This window comes from Rhinopithecus bieti, unplaced genomic scaffold, assembly GCF_001698545.2.
Source record: "Rhinopithecus bieti isolate Rb0 unplaced genomic scaffold, ASM169854v2 scaffold_14665, whole genome shotgun sequence".
NCBI classification, from domain to species: Eukaryota; Metazoa; Chordata; class Mammalia; order Primates; family Cercopithecidae; genus Rhinopithecus; species Rhinopithecus bieti.
Genome location: NW_016808467.1, coordinates 621,599 through 633,707, shown reverse-complemented (window position 1 = coordinate 633,707; position 12,109 = coordinate 621,599).

The following is a 12,109-nucleotide window of genomic DNA, read 5'->3' as shown; positions in this document are numbered from 1 at the left end:
CTTCTTTATATAGCCATTTCTATCAGTCTTTCATAGGAAAACTTTGGAAAGTTTTACTCAAAAACAGAAAAAACATAAGAGAATATGAATAAAACATAAATAATTACACACAATAAGCTAAAATAGAGGGAAATACCCACTTCTGTGAAGACACACACTCCATCCCATATTAACACAGCACCATGTTATAAAACTTTTGACACTGCCCCAAAGTGTGTCATAAGCAAGTGAGCTTCTCAGGGGAGGACCATGCCCTTTTCCTTTTGATATATCCAGAGGCTACATCAGAATTAAATACAATGCCTGACAAACTAGTAGGTGCTCCGTGGTGCTCATAAAACTGATCTCCCTCCATGTCTTCTCACTTAGCCAGAAGACGATAAATTTAGGACAAGACACAATAGCACTGAATATCATGGTGGATGTGAAAAATAAAAGCAGATCATCAAACACATTTAATACACATCTTCTAACAAGAGTTCATGGTAAAACTTTCAGAAATTCTATTGTTCTTGGATTTCCAATTCTGCATCTAGGTTTTGTTTTTACAGATAGGCATAAATCAGTAGGAGAAGATTAACTGGAAATCTGGCCAGTTGCATCCACAGTTACCTATATCACATTTACTTCACACAGGAAGAACACTGACCTCTGGAAAGAATGTTTAGCTCTTGGTGAACGGAAATTGGACTAATTGGTTTTTTTTCTTGGTTCAGAAAATCTGCTGTGACTGAGACCTTCCCCATTCCTCTATAAAACATTTTCCAAAATGTCTTTGGAGTAACCTGACAATGAGTATTTACCACGTGCCAGGCACTGTTCTGAGAATTTTATGACAATAATGTATTTAATCCTCAAATCAAGTGAGAAAATTGAGGCACAGAGAAATAGTCTTCTGCAAAATTACACAGCTAGTAAGGACAGACGTGGGACTTGAGCCAAGTCAAGCTGGCTCCAGAACCAGTATCTTAATCATTATACTATACAAGGCAGTCCCTTCACTTTTGATTTGGTGTGCCAGTTAATTCAGGACAAAAACTCAACCACTTCAAAGTTTAAACTTCCAATGAGGGCTATATTTCCCTGCTGTTGGTTCTCTCCTCCCTGCTCTTCTTTTCTGGGATAGTATCAAGGTAAAAAGAGAACACTACATAGCATCCCAGCAATAAAGAAAGGGGTTCTTCTCTGCATCTGTGCTGACTTCAGCTGTGTCATCTCACACTACTTGGTCTTTGGGTGTTGGCTTCTGATCCCTCTGTTGTTCTGTTGGTATCAAAACTATACCTCAAAGAGTTAAAGAAACCTATGACTAAATCTTGAGTTTGCAGGACAGCAGATAAGAAAAGAAACAACTTGCCAAAATGCTAAAACTTCCCCTGCTTATGAGATGTAAAACAACGACAACTGGCTGAAACTGCTTGGAACCAAGATGGCCAACTGGAGTTTGCACAGAACGAGTTACTGACATCACAGCCTGAATTTCCAGTGTGTTTCATACCACTGCCCATGAATTTGCATATGCAACCCATGAGGAAGCATGAAAAGATCACCATGCATGCCCAAGGACTTTCCAGACCTTCCATTTTCTTCCACCAATTACCTAATAATCTCAGAAGCCACCCCAGAACCTTTTCTAATAAAAATACTGCCTTGAAGCCAACACAGGAGACAGATTTGAGCTTGACTCCTGTTTCCTTGTGAGTCTACTTCCAACATAAAACTTTTCTTTTCTCAAAATCCTGGTGTCATAGTATTGGCTTCTATTGCATCAGGTAGTAAGCCCCCTTTGCTTGATAACAATATAACCAAGTTACCCATTTCCTTAGGACAAGTGCTAGCATCTGATGTTGTAGTCCTTGCCCAAGCTTCAGACTACGATGTCTACCACACCCTGCGCCCTCCAAACCTAACCTTGGTCTCTTCCAGTCCATCGAGTTAAGCCTCCTTAAATTCCACTAGGACATGAGTGAACTTCTGGGCCTCCTATTTGCCATTCTTGACCACAGAAGGCTTGGAGTATATCTCAGTTCCACCATCCCTGCTCTACTATGGCCACTCCATCTTGGTGTGAGGTCCTCATCCCAGAGTTTATGCAGGAAGCTGTCACAACTTCCACTGCTTTGGGACTCCAAGATATGTTTGCTGATCCCTATCCAACCCCTTGAGTTATAACAACAAAAGGACAAGTGTGCAAGTCCAAGTGAAGCATGGGTCAGGAAACAGGCACCCCATCTCTCTTTCTCTAGTCTCCTCTCTCCAGGATTCTTTCTTCCAACTGTTTAGGAAGGGCTGTCCTCATTCCTGGGTAATAGAGAAGTGCCCTCATATCACCTCCTGTGCCTTCCTCACTATGAGTTTCTAATACTCTCACCCTATCTCTGCAGCTTTAGTTTCTTTTCTCTCAACACATTTTGGCGTTTTCAAATTAAATATTTGACTTTCTCAATGTTTTTTTCCACTGGAATTCCACTGGAAAAACGTTTTTTTCCAAGGGAATTGGCCTCAAGATCCTATTTTGGATGCCAAAATCTGAAAACTTACTCCTTTGTTCTTGTCTAGGTGTTTTCTTTGAAGCACTGAAGCACTGGATGTCTCAATCCCAAAGAGTAGCAGAAGCAGGAAAGAGCAGGAAAGAAAAATACTTCACACAATCACCTTAGTGAATAGAGGACACTTTTCAGGCAAAGATCTCACATAAAGCTCATGTGCTTTGGCTGGCATAAAATGAAAATTTTTTAAAATAGAATGAACTGCTGTAAATGCGAATTTGTTAGGCTTTTCCCATCATCTCCTTTTTCTTGACTTGTTTGAAAAGCATAAGAACTATGAGAAATCTTTTTCTTGATATAATATCACTGAGTAGATTCAGTGAATTCTGGGACTTAAACAGGAATCAGGCTGGGCACAGTGGCTCACGCCTATAATCCCAGCACTTTGGGAGGCCGAGGTGGGCGGATCACCTGAGGTCAGGAGTTCGAGACCAGCCTAGCCAACATGGTGAAACCCTGTCTCTACTAAAAATACAAAAATTAGCTGGGTCTGGTGGTGGGTTCCTGTAATCCTCGCTACTTGGGAGGCTGAGGCACAAGAATCACTTGAACCTGGGAGGCAGAGGTTGCAGTGAGCCAAGATCACACCACTGCACTCCAGCCCTGGCTGACAGAGTGACACTTTATCTCAAAAACAAAACAGAACAAAACTAAAACAGGAATCATTTGATAAGAAACAGAAATCTGAATATTTAACACTAATTTATTTATTCATTCAGCAGGTATCTATCACACAGTTGCTGTGTGCCAAGAGCTATACTAGTGCTAGACATATGGTGGTAAGTAAAATAGTCAAGAACACTGCTGTCATGGAGATTACAGTATTTCAGAGGAAAGACACTGAATAAACAGTATATTTAGGATTCTTCCCTGAGGATAAGTGAGAGTTATCCTCTGCTAGAAGCAAGGACCAGTGAGTGAGCAGTTAGTTTCCCAAGCAGAAGAAATGACACCCAGCAGGGTGCCCTCAAGGAGCAAAAAAAACACCCATGTGGTGGTATTGTAGAGAGGGAAGGCAGAGTAGTAGAAGATAAAAGTAGAGAGGTAAGCAGTGGTTAAGTCATTCATGGCCTGATGAGTCATGTTAAGGATTTTATGCTATCGTCTAAGAGCAACCAGAAGCCCTTCCATCATGTTTAACCAGAGAATTATGTTATAAGAACTGCATTTAAAGCATTTTTATCATGATTACAGTGAGAGGAATTGATAGAATAGAGGTTAACAATGGGAACAACAGAATCACTTTAAGAGGATGTTATGGAAGTTCAGCTGACAACTAATGCTAGCTTGGACTTGGATCATGGTAGTAGCGATGGAGGGAAGGGGGATGACTGGAAATACGTTTTCTGGTAGAAATATAGGACTAAGTAAGAGATTAGATATGAGGGGTAAAGAAGAACAAAAAGGTGAAAAATCAGTGAAAGAAGCGACCACGACTTTCCTATTCATCACTGCATTCCAGCACAGTTCCTTACAGATTGCAGACACACAATTGCTATGAATAGGCTGCAAATGGATTGAGATGCTTTTCTTTTACTGACCTGAAAAATAATGGAGAGCAGCAGAACTAGAGAGGTTAATATCATTAATTCAATTTTGAACATAGGGAATTTGAGATTTCTGTATCATTCAAGTATTAAAAAAACAATTATAAGCACTGAATAGATGAGTCAAAAGAGAGAGGTGGCTTGCACTTACCCATTTGGTCATTGGTGGCATATGCAAGGTAATAAAGAAGAGGAATAGAGAAGATTACCTAGAAAGAAGGTATTAGAATGAGAAAGAAAGAAGGCCAAGAAACCAGGCCTGAGGGATAGCAACATTTAAATCTCAGGCAGAAATTATTTTAAAATATACAATAAAGCATTATTCACTATACTCACTTCTTTGTGCTGATGTGATTATTACACATTGTATGTCTGTATTAAAACATCATAGGTACCCCATAAATATGTACACCAATTATGTACTCATAATAATTAAAAATAAAAGTTAAATACAAAAGGAAATGGGAACAATAAACAAATTCGTGGCCATTATATTAAAAAAAAAAAAAATAAAAAAAAAAAGAAAAAGGGAACAAAAAAAAAATTTGTGGGCATTATAAAAAAAAAAAAAAAAAAAAAAAAAAAAACTTAGGCAGAAGGATTTGCCTACTGTCTCCAGCAAATTTTCCTAATGGTGAGTTAATATGTCTCACTGGCTATCCTTAAAAACTTAAAATTGAAGGGATACTTCTGTGTTATTAATAAATATTTACTGAAAATCTTCCTTCTCTCAGATAATTTCCTAGGTGTTGGAGACACAGACCTAAGGAATAGTCTCTACCCTGGAAGAGCTTAGGGACCCAACCAGCCATGTGACTGTGCTACAATTTGTTCTACATTATGAGCAAGAGAAAGTGGCAAGATTAAGCATTTTCCACCTTCATCATAGAGTGCTCTGGGCTCAGCTACATAAAAGTAGATATATTTCATGACATCTAAGTCATAGGTTTTCTATCTTTCACACCAGGTAGTAACTAATTAAGTATTGTATATTCCTTTTTAAAGACACAAAGAAGGAGACACAGGAGAGTGATCATGGTAATATGACATCACTAGTATGATAGTGATAGCATGACATGGAGAGATGGAAGTATGAAAAACCACAAGGGAGTGCAAGCCATGTGAAAGCAGAAGTCAAGAGTCAAACAGAATAAAGAGTAGAGTAAGAAAAGCAACTGGTTGTAGAGTAAACCTCTGGAAGCAGGTAGGGAGAACAAAATGATAGGGAGCTGAGTTACAGAAAGGCAACTGCTCAATGTTCTGATGTATCATCTGTTTCATTGTAATTCTCCATGTGCCTGAAGGTTCAACTGCTGACAGTTTTCTTACATCTATGCATATCATTACAATAAACCTCTATTTACAAAAATAACTAAGCCCCCTCTCTGCATGTCTTATGCTTGAAAACTCTGATTAACACTCCAAGAGCAAATTTTTCACTAGAGGTAATCAATATGATTTTCAACATTACTCTGAAGTTCAAACTTGGGTTTATAATATCTCTCTCCCTGATATATCTTACAAAATATCTGGAAAATCTTTGGTGATGCGGTATTTGTGTTTAATCAACTTGGGTTTGTAATATCTATCTCCCTGATGTATCTTATAAAATGTCTGGAAAGTCTTTGGTGATGCTGTATTTGTGTTTAATCAATGCACATACAAGATGAATTATATACCTAAATAAATCTTTTGGATACTCTATAAGCAGTCTAAACTTAACCAAATAGTTAACATTTTCTGTAATTTTATGCTTAATATATCACATTCTTTATGAGCTCTAAATGCTCTAAACATCCAGATATAATCTAAGAATTATATTCCTTCATAGTTTAATACACAGTACTCATGAAGAGTATAAAAAAGAAAGTGTTAAGAATTCACTTTAGCAATTCCCAAAAGGTCCCCATAAGAGAAGGAGATTTAAAGAAAAATGTAAGATTATATCTGCAAAAATGATTTCCTGAATGACTCATTCATAAAACGAATAGCCTGTGTGAAATGCCTCACAAATCTCTCCCCTTCTGAGAGTAGTTAGAAGCTGGATATGATGCGGTCAGAGCAGGTCTCTGGAAGTCATGCAACTCCTCATTTGAGCAGAAACCAATGGAGGCTTTTGAGTCCACAAACCTGAATCCTGAAAAATAGTGTTTAAGCTTAGAAAGAGAATCTTCACCCAAGATCTCAGGAAATCTAGAAGATTTCCCTTCCACATAATGATTTCCAAAAACATATCAACAGGATACATAAATATGTATATGTACTATGTAATATATAAGTAATAATGAAATATGTAGAATATATTACTACATTAATTTGTAATATACTATTAATAATGTAATATTAATAAGAGAATATACACATATATGTTACAGAAATATATATTACTCTCTCTCTCTCTCTCTCTCTCTATATATATATATATATGTATGTATTTCTGCATGCTGGGCTAGGTCCCGATAGTGGTGCCGCCCAGGGATCACTTAGGAGAGATTAGGCACTCCCTTGATCTCAATTAGTCCATCTCAAGCAAACATAACAACCTAAGTAACAATAAGAGTGCTTGCTCTGTCAATACAGCTCCAAGATAAGCCCTAGAGGCCCCTCCTCCAACCAAATTTTGATGCCTAGCCTCCTCCTACTTAGAAACTCTGGGGCTAACATTGGGCACTGAGATAACAGACGCTATGATCCCCACTTTATCAATGAGGATGGAGAATCAAATTTAGTAATTTGCTCATATTGGAAAGATAGTATATGATACAGCTAGTCCTCAAACCCAGATCTGCTGATTCTGAAGTCATTTCTCTTTGAAACTATTTCCCACTGCCATCCAAATGACTGTGTTAAACAAACTTCTTTGAACAGTAAACATGAGCATTTGGGAGCATGAACATGGAAAGATTGTATTTGTCTGAAACTCTTCCAACTCTAAATCACATGAGGACAGGGAACATATATTATTCATCACTATATACCTAGCAGAGTACTGATTATGTGGTTGATATGTAGTTGCTGAATGAATAAAAATCAATTAATTAATTAGGTGCTAATTAATCTTTTTTTTTTTTTGAGATGGAGTCTGGCTCTGTTGCCAGGCTGGAGTGCGCTGACACAATCTCGGCTCACTGCACCTCCTTCAAACTATTTCCCTGCCTGAGCCTCCCAAGTAGCTGGGACTATAGGTGCGTGCCACTACACCTGGCTAATTTTTTGCATTTTTAGTAGAGACAGGGTTTCATCATGTTGGCCAGGATGGTCTCCATCTCCTGACCTCGTGATCTGTCCGCCTTGACCTCCCAGAGTGCTAGGATTAGAGGCATGAGCCACCGCGTCTGGCCTTAATTAATCATGCTTAATTATACAATCTACTCTGTTAGTGAGTACATTTTAAAATTGGTTCTACACAATGTCTGACATTTTCAGTTTAAAAACCATACTACAATAATTATTTAACTTACACAGATTTTGTGAAAATGTATTCCACTCAGCAAACACTTTAATGTTAGTGTTCCATGGCTTTCAGGTGACAATATATATATATCACTTTTTCAGAGCAGTGATAGCATTTGCTCCACCTAATTTATGAAGGTAGTATTTTCTTAATCAAAAATGAAGTGAAAATGATCTCTCAAAACAAGTATTGCATTATCCACTTCTGTGAGGATATACAGCAAAAAACACAAACAAATATCAAATAACATTGTTTTGAAACTCCATAGTCATTACAAGTTGTATAAATCTAGTCATGTGAAATTATTTATTTCATAAAACTAAGATCAATTTGTTTATAACATCCCAGGGAAAAGTGTCTCTTGATGAACCAGCTCCTGGAAAATTCTAAATTCAAAACTGAGTTCTTTTGGGAAGTTTGTACAAACAAGGAAAAAATACATATATACGTTTAATTGCTTTTAAAGAGGAAAATATGTAATCTTTCTACAATTACATAACTGAAAGCCAAGTAAACATTGTTTCAAATTTTTCCACAATTCTTGTGGAATTACTAAAGTAAGGGTATGCATCAATTATAAGTCATAATTTTAAAATTATAACTAAATGAATATTCAGATAACAGCTTCTATAATCCTGTCTTCATAATGCAGTTTTCTTCCAAGGAATGCAAGGAAATTTCAAAACAACATTCATTCGCACAACTTATTTTCACCAAATCCTATCAAAGTTTGTCATATGAAACTTAAAAATAACAAAAGTAAATACTTATTTTTATTATATTTTAAGTTCTGGGATACATGGGCAGAACATGCAGGTTTGTTCCATAGGTATACATGTTCCATGGTGGTTTGCTGCACCCATCAACCATCATCTACATTAGGTATTTCTCCTAAGGCTATCCCTCCCCTAGCCCTCCACCCTGCAACAGGCCCTAGTGTGTGTTGTTCCCTTCCCTGTGTCCATGTGTTCTCATTGTTCTATTCCCAGTTATGAGTGAGAACATGCGGTGTTTGGTTTTCTCTTCCTGTGTTAGTTTGCTGAGAACGATGGTTTCCAGCTTCATCCATGTCCCTGCAAAGGACATGAACTCACCCTTTTTATGACTGCACAGCATTCCATGGTGTATATGTGCCACATTTTCTTTATTTAATCCATCATTGATGGGCATTTTGGGTTGGTTCCAAGTCTTTGCTATTGTGAACAGTGCTGCAATAAACATACATGTGCATATGTCTTTAGAGTAGAATGACTTCTAATTCTTTGGGTATATACCCAGTAATGGGATTGCTGAGTCAAATGGTATTTCTGGTTCTCAATTCTTGAGGAATCACCATACTGTCTTCCACAGTGGCTGAACTGATTTACACTCCCACCAACAGTGTAAAAGTGTTCCTATTTTTCCACATCCTCTGCAGCATCTGTTGTTTCCTGACTTTTTAATGATCACCATTCTAACTGGCATGAGATGGTATCTCATTGTGATTTTGATCTGCATCTCTCTCTAATGACCAGTGACAATGAGCTTGTTTTCATGTTTTTTGGCTGCATAAATGTCTTCTTTTGAGAAATGTCTGTTCATATCCTTTGCCCACTTTTTGATGAGGTTGCTTTTTTTTCTTGTAAATGGTTCCTTATAGATTCTGCATATTAGCCCTTAGTCAGATGAATAGACTGCAAAAATTATCTCCCATTCTGTAGATTGTCTGTTCACTCTGATAATAGTTTCTTTTGGTGTGCAGAAGCTCTTTAATTAGATCCCATTTGTCAAATCAAATATTTATTATAAATGTCCAAAACTCAGTTTCCATTTATCCAATTCAAAGTAATAATTACTTTATGTGTAAGCAAATAAGTAATCACTATTATAATATTATTTTTAAAATATGGATTCATGTCTTATTTTTCCTACTATTACCCAAACCAGAAAAGAACTCTGTTTAGGTTTTCATTTGTTCTTCACTTGCCGGCCATAACCTTCCTGTACCCTCATCTTTTTTTCCTTTTGGATGCCTTGCACCGCCTCATATGCCATTGAAACTATCCATTACATTGCCTATTAGCCAATAACTCAAATAATAAGAAAATTATTCCAAGACAATAATACGTAATGTTACATTTTTAGATTGTTTTGAAAAGTGTTATGTCCTCACACAAGGCAAATCCTTTTCTGAATGCTGATTTCTTTCAGAGGGGAAAAAAAAAAAGTACTAGCCCAAGCAAATTAAAGATGCTTGAGTTTCCATATGAAGTTTGGTTGCATGTGTACTCTTAATCTCTTAATCGAGGACTTCTAACAAGAATTTGCTATGCAACACAATCCACAGTGTATTAAAGAACAGTCATTTCAGAGCAAGAGCTGTAAAGTGGTCCCACAAAAAAGAGAACAGAACTCCATTAGAGACACAACAATATATTAGCATTCCAAGGGCTTTGCCTAATGGAGGACCGTTTTTCACTGGGTATAAATTACCCACTCAGCACCTCCAAGGCACAGCCCATTGAATTCAGCAAAGACACAAAGAAAGTAAACTCAAAAATCTCTTTAAATTTTCCAAACTCAAAGTCTGCATGCTATGTAGGAGTGTCCTTTATATTTTGAGGTAGAGAACCATAAAGTAAAATAACAACTTACTCTTTCCTAGGCAAACTGCTCATGGACTCATGGTACTATAAAACAATATAGCCTATAACTTATATTTCACATTTTCAAGTAATAAGAATGCAAAAAGAGAAAAGATAATTCTCTAACTCAAGAAAATATTCAAAACCTCTTTTTTGTGTACTCATAATTCAAAATCACCAGAGGTATAAAAAGCATTCTTGGCAAAATCAACCAATATCAAGCCCAACTTGAGTAATTTTTTTTTCCACATAAAGGTGGATTGAAATTATGTCTGGGGTAGCCAGGCGTGTTGGCTGATGCGTATAATCTCAGCACTCTGGGAGGGCAAGGCAGGAAGATTGCTTGAGCTCAGGAATTGGAGACCAGCCTGGGAAATGTGGCAAAATCCCACCTCCGCAAAATACACAAAGATTAGACGGCGTGGTGGCATGTGCCTGTAGTCCCAGCTACCTGGAAGGCTAAGGTGGGAGGATCCCTTGAGCCCAGGAAGTCAATGAGGCCAATGCTGCTGTGGACCGGATAGAGCCACTGTACTCTAGTTAGGGTGACGAAGTGAGACTCTGTGAGAAAAGAAGAAAGAAGAAAGAAGAAGGAAGAAGGAAGAAGGAAGAAGGAAGAAGGAGAAAGAAAAAGAAGAAGAAGAAGAAGAAGAAGAAGAAGAAGAAGAAGAAGAAGAAGAAGAAGAAGAAGAAGAAGAAGAGGAGGAGGAGGGAGGAGAAGAAGAAAGAAGGAAGGAAGGAGGAAGGGAGAGAGGGAGGGAAGGAGGGAGATAGTTGTGTCTGGGTAAGCACAATAAGAAATAGTTCTTTTTTTGTTGTTTTTCTTACAGATTTGCTATGAATATTATCAAACATTTGTCCCTTCTGCTCTCTTGTCCCTACCACTCCTTTGTAAAATTTGTTCCAACTTCTTACCATCAGGGTTTTTTATATTTTACTCAGAAGCCAAGAAAGCCACTGTTAGCATAAAGAATGCACTTAGAAAATCTATTATTTTCATTAAGAAAGTTTCTTTAGGATATGATTTTCTCTGCAATCCACTGTTCATTTTCTATTGCATAAGAAACAACCCTAGGATTTTGTACATTCAAGTTGCTCAGTTAAGACTTCTTCCATTCCTCCAGAACTCACAAGAGGGATGATTTGCCTGGTGATCTTTTGGCCTAGCAACTAAACAGGACTATCACACTTAACGAGTTTCCAATAAAAGGATGATATTTATCACATTAAGTAGATAATGTGAGATGTTAGAAGTTTGTAGGTATAAGTAATCACAGGTCTTACCCTAGGGGTTCCATCCAATATGTGAGATAGACATAGAGTGTGAATATGGATAAAAGATTACTCATCCAAAGACACGACTTCTGGTATGCTTAGTTCTTCCACTATGTTCCCCCAAATCATTACCTTGGAGCCATTTGTTTGCCACCTGCAGAGATAGAGAAACAATGCTTGCATCTTACAAGCACCATAACCACAGCCAATGGGGGGACAATAGCAGTGGGCTTTCCCCCAGAGAAATAACTGCAGATGGAAGCTGGAAGGATTACACCAATACTACTTCCCCCTTGGGAGTGGAATGCAAATTGCTGTAGAGAAATACGAGGAGAGAAAAATGTTTTCTCTCCTGTATAGAAAAGCACAATGAACAGTAAGAAAATATTTTAATTCTCTCCAGTAACCTGGTGGGAAAATTTGGTATCAATCACAGACTTAATTATTTGCAGTAGATTTTGTTGCCCAAAACTCCATTCTCTACCATGTATAAATGTTTGTGAAGTAACATTGCAGCTTTTATCCAATGTGAAATATAGCTGAACACTGATATCCATTACATATAGTTTCTCTCTCTAACATAGTGAACAAAACACCTTTTCTATGATAGCCATGCAGTTATTTTCAAAATGAAAAAGTGACCTGGTTGCTGATATATAT